General features: G+C 38.1%; 1 long non-coding RNA gene across 7 annotated transcripts in view; it reads right to left on the bottom strand.

Annotated features, from left to right (window-relative positions):
• Positions 1-15,416, bottom strand: part of LOC128118415 (uncharacterized) — a 262,810-nt gene that overhangs the window by 177,038 nt on the left and 70,356 nt on the right. The gene's annotated exons all lie outside the window — the stretch shown is intronic.

The following is a 15,416-nucleotide window of genomic DNA, read 5'->3' as shown; positions in this document are numbered from 1 at the left end:
TATTGCCCGAAGTATTATAACTTTGTGGTGAAGACATTTTTTAAAAAAATTCCATTTTCTGGACTAGAGAGATGGCTCAGCTGTTAAAGGCTAGGCTCACAAACAATAATATAAAAAGAAATCCCTGTTTTAAGCTACTTTGAACTACATAATATACTGTTGTTTACTAGCATGATACTGTGCAGTAGAAACAAAAGCCTCATTTCCTCATCTGAAACAATTTAGTAAATGAGTAACTAGCTATTTTCAAGTGAGAGTTAATGGATTGTGGAGATCTGGAGGAAATGGTTGAGTGGGATTGACACTGAACATTCTTCTTGGCTCTATAACGTTCTACTTAAAAACATCAATTGAAAGTTTTGAAGTTCATGAGCCTTGAGGGGAAGGTGTATGGTATATTCATTCAATTTAAAGGCTGGGCATTCTGCCATCTCTTTTTTATGTAACTTGGCCAGTTGGGGGTCACTTTATTAATCACAATCTACTAGAGAAAAAAGCTTCTTTGATGAGGTTTAAGGGGTGTATTAATCTACAGACAAAATGTCAAGTCATTAGGAGTTGTTTCAATGCTATGTCTATTTAGCAGAATGACTGTGCTAGGTTCTCAACTAGAGCCTATCTAGACGGATATGGATTTCATCTTGTGGAGTGCAGCTTAAATCCAATTAGAAAGTGATTGGTTATTTCTATGATGTTCATGCCACTATTGTACCTATGGGCATGTCTTGCCAAGCCAGTCATAATTGTGGCTCACAGTATTCACAGCAGGATGAGAGTAATGACTACTTCTCTCCTAGTACCATGCATAGCACCCTCCAGCACCATGAAGCTAGACAGTAGAGATGAAATTTCTAGGTTGATCTCTATATGCTCTATGACTCAAGTACATGGCATTTTCAACAAAAGGTGCTGCCATCAAGTTATGGAGGATAACCAAAAGCATTGGCAATAGCCTGGAATATTGGGGGGCCCACTGAACCTCACTCCAAGAACTTCAAAAGTAACATATTCTTGAAACTGAGTTTTTCTATTTGTTAACCTATAGTGTCTAGTGGGGGAACTTCTGTCCCTTTATAGGGTAATTCATTTTAATTCTTGTTAGGCTTAAGAATCATTTCTGTGGAGGAGATAAAAAGAGTGTCAGAACCAGAGGCACTCCAAGGAAGCAGTGGTTGTGGCAGCGTGCACAAGACCGACAAGTCAACCATACTACAATAGAAGGCCATACATCCAAGAATATTTGACCAGCACAAATTGGTTTTGATGGAGTTTATTTTGAAAAGAACACAAAGTTGGGTGAGTAGGGAAGCAGGTCGGATCTGTGAAGAGTTGGGGGAGGGAGGGGAATAGGATCAAAACATGTCACATGAAATTCTCAAAGAAGTAATAAATACTCTTTTAAACTTTATATTTCCAAATCATAAATGCCTAGCTAGCATAGCAAAAAACATTACTCAGTTAAATCAGGATCCAAGACTTTGACATTCCAGGATAAGCTTAATTTAGCAAGATTAAGGTAAGGGAGGTAAATTAACCTGAACTCAAGTCCAAAGTATTAATGACATAAAATAGGATGCAGTAAGGAGGCTGGGTCTAAGTTTTTGATGTTTGATGACTGACACAACTTAATCTTTTCATATTTCCCTTTTCCTTTCTAACCACATCTGGGAAAGCTTTTAGGAAGAAAGGAGGGAGGGAGAGAAGGAGGGAGGGAAGTAAGCAAGCAGGTGGCCCTGGAAATTTCTTTTTTGAGCTATTCAGAGAACAAATTTAATAATTTCTTGTCTGTGTATTGGCACCCTCACAAAACTCCAACCTCTAGCCACAAAGCATATGAGTCTCGGCCTAAAAGGATTCCCATCCTGGTCTCTTCAAAGACCTTCTGTGTGTGTTCTATCACACAGCCTCTATCTATGTGAGTGTTGTGCCACCAGTCTCTTCACAGAGGGTACCATGAGGACAGGGTTCCATAGGGAAGAGAGCAAGGGTTCAGTTTATCAGCAACAGGAGGGAGAACTCAGAAGGTGGAAACGGAGAAGTCAGAAAGAGAAGACTCAAGTCCACAGTGTGCAAGAGATCCCGAGAAGATCAATGTAATCTTAGAGTCTTGGGCAAAAGTAGCTGTCAAGGAAGACAGCTGCTCTCTTACCACAGGCAAGTGTGTGCAAGTGCACACATGACTGTCTTCTTTTATGATACTTGTTCCCAAGGTGGTATTAATTGCTATTTCAATTTCTATTTTATCCATATTCTGGTAATTATTGTATGCTTATCTTCAATTCAGATCTCCAATTGGATTACTAGAGACATCTCAGACTTGACAGATCCAAATTCTTGACTTTCACCACTAACCTCCTGTGTTCTTAATCCTTCTCGTATCAATAAATGATGACTCAGGCTGAAAAACACAGTGTCATCCTTGACACTGTCCTTTCTTTTACAATATACTTCTGACCAGAATGTTAGAAAATCCTGTAAACAGTTGTTGTTGTTTACTCTTTTGGTTCTTTGCTCTTTTGGGGATCCTGCCATCCAGCTCCCAAATATATCACAGAGTCTTATTCTTTCTTATGAATGCTTGGCCTTAGTTTGGCTCATTTCTTGCCAGCTTTTCTTAACCTAAATTATCCCGTCTACATTTTGCCTCTGGGCTTTTATCTTTCTCTATTTCTGAATATCTTTCTTTACATCTTACTCTGTGGCTTGGTGTATAGCTGGGTGGCTGGTCCCTGGAGTCTTCCCCTCTCTCCTAGATCTCCTCTTTCCATATTTCTCCTCTTATTTATTCTATCTGCCTGCCAGTCCCACATATCCTTTCTCCTGTCTTGCTATTGGCTGTTCAGCTCTTTATTAGACCAATAAGGTGTTTTAGACAGGCAAAGTAACACAGTTTCACAAAGCTAAACAAATGTAACATAAAAGAATGGAACACATCTTTGCATCATTGAACAAATGTTCCACAGCATAAAAAAAATGTAACACATATTAAAATAATATTCTACAACATGTAAGCTCTCACTTAAAACTCTGTGCAGAATTCAACTGCTTCTCAATTCTACTGCTACCCCAGTCCCCATAATATCATTATGTCTCATCTACATTATTGCAATAGCATCATATTTAGGCTTTACCCCACCTTCTGTCTAATCATCACCAGGAAACAGAGTGCTTTTGCTAAAAATAATATCAAGTCACTCCTCTGTTACAGCAGTACCCACGGCTATCAGGATAATAGCAAACATCCTAACTGAGCTGACTCTAGTGTCTCCCATGCACCTCTAGTTTACTCTTCCCAACCTTACTGACCTCCTTTATATCTTTTCTTTGATGTATCAACCTTTATGTAAATTTTAGGATTTTTGCACTTGCATCAGTTGTGGAGAATTCTTAATCTCAGCATCTATATATTTCACATCTTCATTTACTTAGTTACTTAAATCGTATCTTGTCATTGAGGCTTCCCCTGATTATAGTAGTGACTATATAATCAATACTCATTCCACTTCCATATTAAATCTTCATTTTGCTTCATTGTTTTTCCCCCAAAACTCTAACACATCTTATGTTGTATAATTCATATTACATACATTGTCTTCCTCACTAAAATATAAATTCCAGGGTGATAAAAAATTTATCCTCTCATGTTTATTTTCAGTATTTACCATGGTGCCTGACTTATTACAGACCTACCAAACGTTCTCTTGAATTAATGATTCTCATTCTTTTAATTATAATATAAACAAGAACAAAAGCACAGACTAAGAACAAGACAAATAATGACACACAAATAATAGGAAAAAATGAATGCATATCATTGTTCTGGAAAAGAATAAATGTGAAGGAATTAGAAGAAAATAAGTGATGATTTTACATGGTAAAAAGTTTTAGAGACATCAGGGCTATATTATGAAAATAAATTACCCTAATAGATTTTCATTATAAAATTATTCATTGGTATAAATAAATATATACAATGGACAGATTTCAACTCACTTTAGAATCTTTCACATAGTGAGGGTCTTAGTAATGTCCTGGGCCACTCCTGAAGAAACACGTTTCTTTTTGAATTCAGAGGGATAATGGTCAGGGGTAATATTTTGATACTTTTGTTCAGTGTATGAAACTATGTACTGAAGCTATTATTTGAACTAAAGGACATGGGTAATATGATTTTAGGGAAGTAGAAGAATAAAACTTAGTTTGCCAATCTGAAGTTGATGTGGTACAGTAATTTTTATAGTTCTCTAAGAAAGTTGAAAAAGTTTTAAGACATGAGATTTCTGGCTAAGACAGCAGATAAAATGTCACTTCTGTGCACCCTAGCAATTTTTTGTTTACTTCTTTAGCTCAGCTTGTGTCTTGCCCAGATAGGCTTCTATAACCATCTTTTCTTTTTCTGCACATATTTTATGGTATTTCCTCTATGATTTCTCATACCTCTAACCAATATATTTCATCATTCATACTTTGTTCCTTCCTTCCCCATTTTCTAACTTCCTTCTCATTTTAACTACTAATTTACTTAAATACTCTTGGATCTCAAGAATAATAAACTACATTCCCCCAATAATTCCAGTCATGCTTCTGTCTCTGGATCTTCTTGGGACATGGGCAAGTGGCATCTATTGAAAATTAACACCAAAACCACCATAAAATTACCATACCTCTGACTATAGTCAGCTTCTCCCTGAACATTAGTGGGAAACAAAACCCAAGTGAAGATGATTCAAAGAAAGACTAGAGTAAGACAAAGGGAATGAGAAACTAAAACCTAAACAACACATCCACACCAACTCAATTCCAAAGAAAGAAAGAAAGAAAGAAAGAAAGAAAGAAAGAAAGAAAGGAAGGAAGAAAGAGAGAAAGAAAGAAAAAACATAAGAACAGAGGTCACTATGGCCTCTCCACAAACTCACAACTTCTTTGTACTGGAAACCAAAGAGAATGAGATAGAGGAAATACCAGAAAAGGCATTTCAAAAGAATAAATAACAACAGAGAGGATGAAAGCAAATGAATGCAGTAAGGACGCCAACTAACTACCAAGAAAAGAAAGTGAGGTGGACAAATGTGCCCCACAATTTGGAAAACAATTGTTTAAAGGGAGGAAAACTTCAGCAAGGAAATTAAAACTCTGAAATAGAAACAAAGGTAAACACTGAGTCAACTGACAAACTTTTATATATATATATATATATATATATATATATATATATATATATATGAAGATATTATATTATCTATAGGCTGTACAGAACAGATTTTAGGCAAGGAGGTAAAGATTGAGACAATAATAGGTTCAGATTCATAGAGAAATTAATAAACGTGAGCAGGATTTCTTGGAGTGTTAGTGTTTGTCCAAGAGACTAGGTCTGAAAATCAATGGGACAGAAGATGGACCTGAGATAAAAATCTAAAGACACAGAAAATTATCCCAATGAAATTAAATCAGAGGAGTTCCCATATCTTGAGCAAGGAGTGGCCATAAAAAGCCAGGAGCCATTTATAAACCCAAATGGACATGACCAGGGAACCTTTCTATAAATATGTCATCACCAAGACTTCAAAAACACAAACCATGGAAACTATTAAAAACCTTTAAGCAGAAAACATTCCATCTCAAAAACAAATTTAAAACACATCAGAATAACATCAGGCATCTCATCATTAACCCTAAAAAAAACCCTAAAAGCATATAACGATGTATTTTAAGCTTTGAAAGTAAATATCAACCTTGGTTTCTATCCTAGTTAGGGTTTTACTGCTGTGAAGAACATCATGATCATGGCAACTCTTACAGAGGAAAACATTTAATTGGGGCTGGCTTACAGTTTCAGAGGTTTAGTCTATTACCATCATGATGGGAAGTATGGCAGCATGTAGGCAGACATGGTGCTGGAGAAAGAGCTGAGAGTTCTATATCTAGATCTGTAGGCAACAGGCAGAGAACTGGCTTGAGTTTCTGAGACCTCAAAGCCCACCCCCTAGTGACACACTTCCTTTAGTAAAGCCACACCTATTATTCCAACAAGGTTGTACCTCCTAATAGTGCCACTCCCTATGCACCAAGCATTCAAACACATGAGTCTATGGGGGTCATTCCTATCAATCTACTGTACTCTACTCTCTGGTCCCTATAAGCTTGTAGCCAATAACATAATGCAGATGCACCTAGTCCAACTTCAAAAATCCCCATAGTCTATAACAGTCTCAAACTTGTTTAAAAGTTCAACGTTCAAAGTCTCTTTTGAGATTCATGCAGTCTCTTAACTGTAACCCCCTATAAAATCAAAATAAAAAAGCAGTTCACATACTTCCAACATGTAATGGCACAGGATATACAGATATACATCATCATTACAAAATATAAGGAAGGGAGCATAGTGAAGAAATACTGAATCAAAGCAAGACAGAAAAGAAAGGGATGGCCAAACACCCTAATTGTTGTGCTAGAAACCTCATCCAACTACTGAGGGATCTGGATGCAGAGATCCATGACTAGGCCCTGGGTGGATCTCTGGGAGTCCAATCAACGAGAATGAGGAGGGTTTATATGAGCGAGAATTGTTGAGACCAAGGTTGGATAAAGCACAGGGACAAATAGCCAAAGGAATGGAAACACATGAACTATGAACCAATGGCTGAGGGGTCCCCACTGGATCAGGCCCTCCGAATGGGTGAGACAGTTGATTGGCTTGATCTGTTTGGGAGGCATCCAGGCAGTGGGACCAGATCTTGTGCTCATTGCATGAGTTGGCTGTTTGAAACCTGGGGCCTATGCAGGATTGTTTGGCTTGGCCTGGGAGGAGGGGACTAGACCTACCTGGACTGAGTCTACCAGGTTGACCTCAGTCTGTGGGGAAGGCTTTGCCCTGGAGGAGATGGGAATGGGGGGGGGGCGTTGGGGGGAAGGTGAGGGGGACGGGAGGGGGGAGAACAAGGGAATCCGTGACCAATATGTAGAACTGAATTGTATTGCAAAATAAATTAAAATAAATTAAAAAAAAAATCTAGTGATGTATCTCATGGTCTTAGAAAAGTGAGAACAAGCCACACTCAAATGCAATCAATGGCAACAAGCAATAAAGATTAGGGAAGAAGTTAATGAAATAGATCCACCAAGCACAATATATAAAATCAATTGAACCAAGATTAAGTTCTTTGGGAAAATAAAAAAATCTACAAACTCCTAGACAAACTAACCAAAAGAAGGGGAGAAACATTTTGGATGAACAGACAGATTTATACCAGACTCTAGTGAAATCCAGATAATCATTAAGGAATATACTGAAATTTTATATTCCAGAAAATTGGAAATCCTAGAAGAAATGGATAAATTCCTAAACACATAGAACCTACCAAAATTAAATAAAGAAGATATAAACAACTTGAAAAGACTCATAGCCAGCATCAAGATGGAAGCAATAATTTACAAGCTCTTCACAAACAAGTCCAAGGTCAAATTGATTCAATGATGAATTATACCCAGTCTTAAGTAAGAGCTAACATCAATACTTCACAAACTGTTCCACAGAATCAGTACTACCATTCTATGAAACCAGTATTTCCCTGACACTATTATCAATGATAATATTACCTCTTCTCACATCCCCACTGATCCCCATCATGGCAACAGTCTTGGTTTTCATGTTTCCAAAAGAGAATTCACACCAGGGAGCAAATGGAGTGAACAAGTACATAAGAATACAAAAACTGAAAGTCAACAAGCCCTCCAGAGTAGAGAGTAGACAAAGTTGAGTAGTGATGGCAACAGGTTGCCTGTAGTATCAGTCTATGATGTCTCCTTCTCTTTGTTCAGCCCTGGGGCAGAATGGGTGGTTTTCTTCCTGGAATAGACAGAAGTATTTCTTAGAAGCTGACCCTCCCCACAATTTAATTTGTTAGTTAGATAGATGGATTAGCTGCAAGAATATGTGTAAAACTGTAACTACTCACTAAGTTAAGATGCTTATCGGGAGAAGGCACGATGGTACCTTGCATGTGCTTTAACAGGGGCTTCATAGACGCTGGCCAGAGCCTGCCAAGATGGACTTTGTTGCTGTCCCCAGAATCCTTGTTTTATCTAGTCAGCTTGTTTATCTCATACCCAGTTGCAAACCCTCTTACTTATTTTCCCTAGTATTCCTGACATTATTTTAACACTGACATTTGTTTTAACCATAACAATAACAAAACCATAAGAGGACACAATATAAAAGGGAAGGTATAGACTAATGTTCCTGATAAGCATAGATGCAAATTTTCACAATAATTGGTTATAAAGCAAACTCAACAACATATTGAGAAGATCACACATCATGACCAAGTTGTTCTCATCCCATGGATGCAAAGTTGGTTCAACATCTACAAATCATAATGTGACACAGCATATAAATAGGCCTGAGGATGGAAATTGTGTAATCAACTTTATTTGCTGCAGAGAGGCTTTTTGACAAAGTACGATATCCTTTCATGATCAAAGTCCTGTAGATGGTAGGAACAAAGAGAACTTTCCCAACATAACATAGACCCATACAAACCTATAGTCAATGTTATACTATATGTGCAGAAAGCTAAGAGCATTTCCTCTGAGTCTGGAATTGAGATAAATGTTTTCATTGTCCACTTTATTTAATACAGCGTTCAGGTAAAATAAGAGTAAGAAATAATAGTACCACTCACAGAAAAGAAAACATCAAATGATCCCTATTTATCAAATGACATGATCCTATCTATACTTAACATACCATAAAGACTTACCTTAAAACACCTTAGAATTGACAAAGGTGATTCCATGGAATTACTAAACTTTCGCACAGCAAAGGAAACAATCACGAGAGTGAAGAGATACCTTAGGGAGGGGGAGAAAACTACACATCACGTTTGCCAACTATATATACATCTTAGCCAACTATACATCCGATGGGAAATTAATACCTAGAACATCAAAGAACTATAGGAATTAAACAGTCAAATCCCCAAATCACTCTATAAATAAATGGGCCAGTCAACTGAATAGACAGTTTTCAAAAGAAAAAAACACAGTGACTAAATACTTGAAAATGTATTCAACATTTTTAGCTATGGGGGAGGAAAATTAAGACTCTTTGAGATCCCAACTTGCCTCAGTCAGTTAGCTATCATCAAGAGAACAAACAACAAAGGCTGGTAAGGACATGGGTAATAAAAATTCTTATTCACTACTAGTGGAAGCATAAACTGGGGCAAGTATTGTGGAACTCAGTGGAGGCGTCTCAAAAATTTCAAAGTCGAATGACTGTATGACCCAGCTATACCACGTGGGTGTATACCCAGAAAACTCTAACCTGCATGCCGTAACTGACACTTCCACATCTGCGTTTGTTGTTGTATTGTTTGCAATAGTTTAGAAATGAAAGCAGTTGAGATTTCCATCAAACGTGAAGGGATTGAGAAATCATGCGAGGAGTGTTGCTGTGCTACCAAGTAAATTTACTCTGCTACCAAGTAGAATGGAATTAAGGCATTTGCAGAAAAATGGATAGAACAGAAATCATTATGTTAAGTAAAGTAGGGTGGATTCAGAAAGAAAAATATTGCATGTTTGTTTTTCATATGCAGAGATGTGTGTGTGTGTGTGTGTGTGTGTTTTACTAGAAAGGTGATCATGGGATGGGGATAAGAGATCTTAAGCGTGCAGGCTTCAGAAGTCAAAAGGGGAGGTCATGGAGCACATTTGGCATAAAAACAGAAGGGGGACTATTATTGGGAGGAAAAGACCAGCAAGAGGGATTCAGAGGTTTGGAGGAAAGGGAGGAATAAAAGCAAAGCATTATGAAAATGCCACAGTGAACCGCATCACACCACATGATAATTTTAAAGATTAATAAAAGTCCTCATATATATTTTCCATTATATGAGAAAAGTTCAAATTTTGTATCTTTAATACAATGTTTCTATGCCTTTTTACTAGTTTTGTTTTCCCCTAAGAAACAGACACATACACACCACACATACATGCATCCATTCACATACCGAGATCACTCTAAAATGCACTGATATTTCTGTTTCTTCCATGTACCCAGATTCAAGTTAGAGACAGCGACTTGAGACTGTTGCCAGGCCAGCTCTTTGCTGCAGACCTGAAGGAGAGGAGGTGCTGGGGTTGCACTCCAGCTTCCTTCCTGAAGCTGAAGGGTCCCTGTGTCTGAGCTACACTCCACGTGTCAAGGGCTGGGACAGCAACGTTCTTTGACATCTTCCCACAGGACCCAGGGTGGTGTCTTCATTGTAACTGGCACTGAATAAATATTGACTGCAAATGCAAACTTCCCTGAAAACCTGGCAGGAAGTATTTGTCTTTCAACCTGGATTTTTTTAAACTTTTGAAACTTTCAAAGGACTATCTTAAAGGGGCCTAATGTAGCATTTAAATAACTAATATCAATTATCAACTACAAATAGTTCTCACAGGATTTGATCTATTCTACTTAATTTAAATTGATTTTAATAACTTGACTTTGCACGTTTTTTAAATTAAGGTTACATATGTAACACTTATCAAACGTAGATAATACTGGACTAATGCCCATTCTAAATTCTGTAGGAAATCTAGCAGTAAAAAGGTCAGGCAGGGTAAATGGGAAACATGTTTAGAGAGTGGGAAATACTCTTCCTCTTCCTCTCATACATGCAAGTATATATTACACTTAGTATATATTACTAAATTCAAGTATATATTACACTTAGTATATATTACATTTAGTATATATTACCAAATGCAAGTATATATTACATTTGGTAGTCAGAGGGATGGCCCCTTGTCTGTGAAAACTGCAATATTTTCTTAAGCAGAGTCAGACTAAAGATTGGTTTCCAGGAAAATTTAAGAAACTAAGCAGCATTTACCAAAACTTCCCATGTTCTCCAAGGACTTATAAGGACAGACATTGTTTAGGAAGATTAAATGGGAAAACATAAAGAAACATATATATATATACATACATACATATATATACATATATAATGTTAAGCTAAATTTTTTTATTTTACTACCAACCACAGTTTCCCCTCCCTCCTCTCCTACTGTTCCCTCCTCCCTCCTCCTTTCTGCACCCCCCTATCCACTCCTCAGAAAGGGTAAGGCTTCCCATGGGAGAAACAAAGCACGGCATGTCAAGTTGAGGTAGGACCAAGCTCGTCCCCTAAGCTGGATATTTTAAAGAACAAATTATAAAGAGTATTTATGGCTGTGTGCTATACTGCCATATACCTTTATTTCATAAACAAGAATACTGAGTGCCAGAGGGTAAGAAAGAAGGAGACACAGAGGCCATCTTCAGGAGAACTTACCAGTGACTTTCCCATGGTCATTACTTTCTAGTGACAGACTGAGGACAAGATCCTGCCACCTGACTCCCAAAGCCCACTGCCCTTTCTGTAGCATTCTGATGCTACAGGAATTCAATTGGAGAGTGAAAAACATCTTCAAGTGATTGAAAATAACTCCACACAAGTGATTGTACTTGAAATACCATTGGAGACTCTACAGACAGCTTTTAAGATGCTTTCTGATTGTTCTGATAACAAATTAATTGGAAACTCACTAAAAAATTAAAAGATGTTATCTCCAACTCTAAACAAGAGGACATTGCTGAGTCATTTCCCTTTAGAAGAAACCACAGTAGATTTTAAGATTTGTGCCCCCAATAGTTGACCTCCAAACACCTTTCATGAGCTTTGAAAAGTATGTGTGTGTGTGTGTGCATGTGTATGTGTGTGTCTGTGCCTGTGTGTCTGTCTGTCTGTCTGTGAGTGTGAGAAAGAGTTCACATGTATTAATGTAAATAGATTCACTAAAAGATAAGCATAATTAGATGAGTTTTCCTGCCAACTAAGGAAGAGAAAATTACCTCACTCTAGAGTTGAAAAGCTATTGTATGCTGAAAGGTACAAGCTGAATCTCCAATAGAGGACCCCAGTGACTCTCCCTTGTTAAACAGGAGAATTTCAGAGATAACGTGTGACCTGAAGATGACATGAGGGAACCAGTTATACGCCTTGGCTAGACTCAGTATGCAATTGGCATTCCCAGTCTTTTGTGATACCCAGCTATATTACCCACGTCATCCTGGGCCAGTCCTCCTCCTGTTCATACACACAAGTACATGTTGCAGTTAGAAACCACAGAGAAGAACCTCTGCCTATAGAAACTGTATGGTTTTTTTTAAGCAGATTCCATTAAAATATTGATTGATTTCAGGGAAAAATCTTAAAATCTAAGTAGCTTTACCAAATGCTATCCATAGTCTCTAAGGATTTACATGAATAATATTGTTTATTTCTGTTATATTTATAACTGTATGACCAGTCCCTAACATATAACACAGTTGATACATACACACACACACCACGCACACACACACACACACACACACACACACACACACACACACACACATATATATATATATATATATATATATATATATATATATATATTTGACAAATGGCTTCAAAATTAATTCACCTATGGTCACACAATAAAGGGCAAACCATAAATCAAAGTGAGAGGTAATGACTTCCAATACCATACTCTTGATCACTAAACTGAAGTACCTCCATTGCTACTCTGGGGGAGGGATATACCTCAGTTTGTAGAGTATTTGCCTAGCATTTACAGGAGGTCATGGGTTAAATTTGATCCCCCAACTGCCTAAGACCAGTTGTGATGACATATGCCTATAATCTCCAGTGGATGCAGGAGGATCAGATGTCATTGGGGCCAGTCTGATTTATATGAGACCTTATCTCAAAATCAAAACAAAGGTCTACTTTGTACTTCCTCTAAAGAGTATGTCCATCATGACTAAAGTGGTTGTATTTCCATGAAATCAATATGTTGAAGCACTAACTCCTGGCAGGACTGTATTTGAATATGGAACCTCTAAGCAAGTAAGCAAGGCTACATTTGATTATAGATGCAGAGTACTTTGTGATAGGATTGGTATCATCATGAAATGCCACTAGAGTGTATTCTCATTCTCTCTGTCTCTCCTCCCTCTCTCTCCCTCTCCCTTCTTCCCTCCACTCTTGATTTTGGACTTCAGCTATTAGAATGGTGAGAAAATAAATATCTGTTGTTTAACTCACTAACCTTACAGAACTTCATTATTGAAGCCTGTTATAATTTTACTTTATCTCCCAAAACTTCGTATGTAGAAAATCTAATAGCCAATAAGACAGATTAGGAAAGGGGTCAAAATAGAAGGTGTTTAGGTAGTAAGGAATCCACCACCATTGATTAAAGGTATACTCTCAATAGAAGTAGCAGAAAGCTAGTTCTTACTGACGTGAGTTGGTTATTAGGGAACGACTTTGTTATAAAACAAAATGTCTCACATGTGTTCCCCTCCCTTGTGCCATGCAGTATCTTCTGCCATGTTAAGCCAGAAAGAGGGCCAAGACCCTCCCCACTGCCACGCTGGTCTTCAGCTGGTATATTGCTCAGCACCCAGAGTGATTTGCTGAAATCAATTTCTTTTCGTAATACATTTCTCGGTCTGTGCTAATCTACTATATCAACAAACAATGAACCAAGACACAACCTGAGCAGGTAACACACTTTTGATACTCGAAGTTCCCTAGTTCTAAGCTTTCTCTGGCTCTTGTAATCTGGACTTTTCTCATGCATGCTAGTATATCTGTCACCGCGAATGAAATGTGCATGAAATAAAAAAAAATAAAGGAAACAAAGTCCCACTCATTCATTTTAACAACTAAGCATAGGTGGGAGCCAGCATATTCAGAGAAGGAAACAGTGTTTCCTCATCAAGACCCACCCATAGTCTTACTCATATTGAATCAAGTGGCAGAGAAGGCTGTTTTTATGTATTCTAATCATATTTTCAAAGTTGTTATTAAGAATGATTCATATCCTAGATATGAGTAAGGTAAAATATCAAACCACTGGTATTTTCTTTTCATCCCAAGCATTCTCCTTGATTTATACTTTTCTACATATAGCAAACTCCAAAGAAATATTGAAAACCATACAGGATAGTAAGGAGTTGAACCACTGTCCAGGGTCTGTGTTTATACTGCTTCTCTCCTGGAACTGTAGAACCTTGGACAGCTCCAAACCCTGTCCCTGCAAGCTTCCTGAGTATTCACAGCTGCTCCTGAGTATTCACAGGGTAGGAAATCAAAAGACCAGACCCCACTAGGAGCCTTTCAGTATGGCCCTCACATTAGCAAAAACTATTTGAAGGCCGTGTAGCAATTATTTGGGACTCTTGTGAAAAGATTGTCTGGGATGAGCCATCACTCATTGCTGCAAGACTACTAGGCTCCAAATTGTTCACCACCATGTCCCTACCATCTAAGTTATAGTAAAACTCACTAGACCATCCTTGTCTGTACGAGCATTGTAGCAATAGTCTAAATCACAAGAAATCTTCATTTGACTAGAAAACTTCTCAACATTAAAACACGAGAGTCCAAAATTAGGATCTCACAGAAATGTGTCAGCAGGCAGACCTAGTTTTGCTATAAGGAAGCTACCACCCACACTTATCTGAACTTATTTATGCCTCCCCCCAATTGCTGGCTGGTCATGACAGAATCATTGCTTTCATGCAGAATGTTTTCAATCCAATGGACAGCTCCTGTCGTGGAATCTTAGAGGTGAAGTACTGCAGCATATCACCCAACTCAATACCTTCATCTTAGAGATGAGAATCCAGAGAGTTGAAATAACTCACCAAAGTTCACAAGAGTCACTACCTTTCATTTCAATAATCCCTCTCTTTTATGCAAACCTTCCTGCCTTCCCCATCTTCTTTCTCAGCCTCTGGCCCATGACTCACTCGATAGCTTCAACTGTATGGAGACCACAGAGGAGGCGACTTAACATAGACAGCTATCTCTCTGCAAAGCAGATTCTCACCAGAAAATTGGCACTTGGTGCCTCGGCAGAGAATGTACTCAAGCAGGAGCAGAGAAGAGCATACCATCTGGACAGGGTGACTCTGGGTGCCAAGTGAGCCCCAGCCACAGCCAAGGATGAGAGGGGAAGGGTGTCTGTCACCTGACTGCACACATTTAAGAGGACTTGTTAGCAGTAGTGCTATTCTGAGTGGAAGACATTGTTGATGGTTCTGACGGCTGACAACTGTGTAGGCAAGGATGAAACAAGGTGAGTGGCAGCCAGGCAATTTGTAAATGGTTTGTGAGCCAAGAAAAGTTGGTGACGTCGGATTACTATGTGTGAAGGAAGGGATACAGTTTTGAAGGGTAAAGCGGGTTTGGTTTTTCTCCATTTTTTTTCTTCATTCCAGATTTAGAAAAGCAATACATAGGATTTCCCTAATAGTCCCTAGAAAAATAACTCATGTTTAATATCCACTAATATGTGTATCCTCTTACTAAATTTAAATT

The sequence above is a fragment of the Peromyscus californicus genome, unplaced genomic scaffold (genome assembly GCF_007827085.1).
Source record: "Peromyscus californicus insignis strain IS unplaced genomic scaffold, ASM782708v3 Scaffold_22__1_contigs__length_63687245, whole genome shotgun sequence".
Taxonomy (NCBI): Eukaryota; Metazoa; Chordata; class Mammalia; order Rodentia; family Cricetidae; genus Peromyscus; species Peromyscus californicus.
Note: the sequence above shows the minus strand (reverse complement) of the source record. Positions and strands in the feature narration are given on the sequence as shown.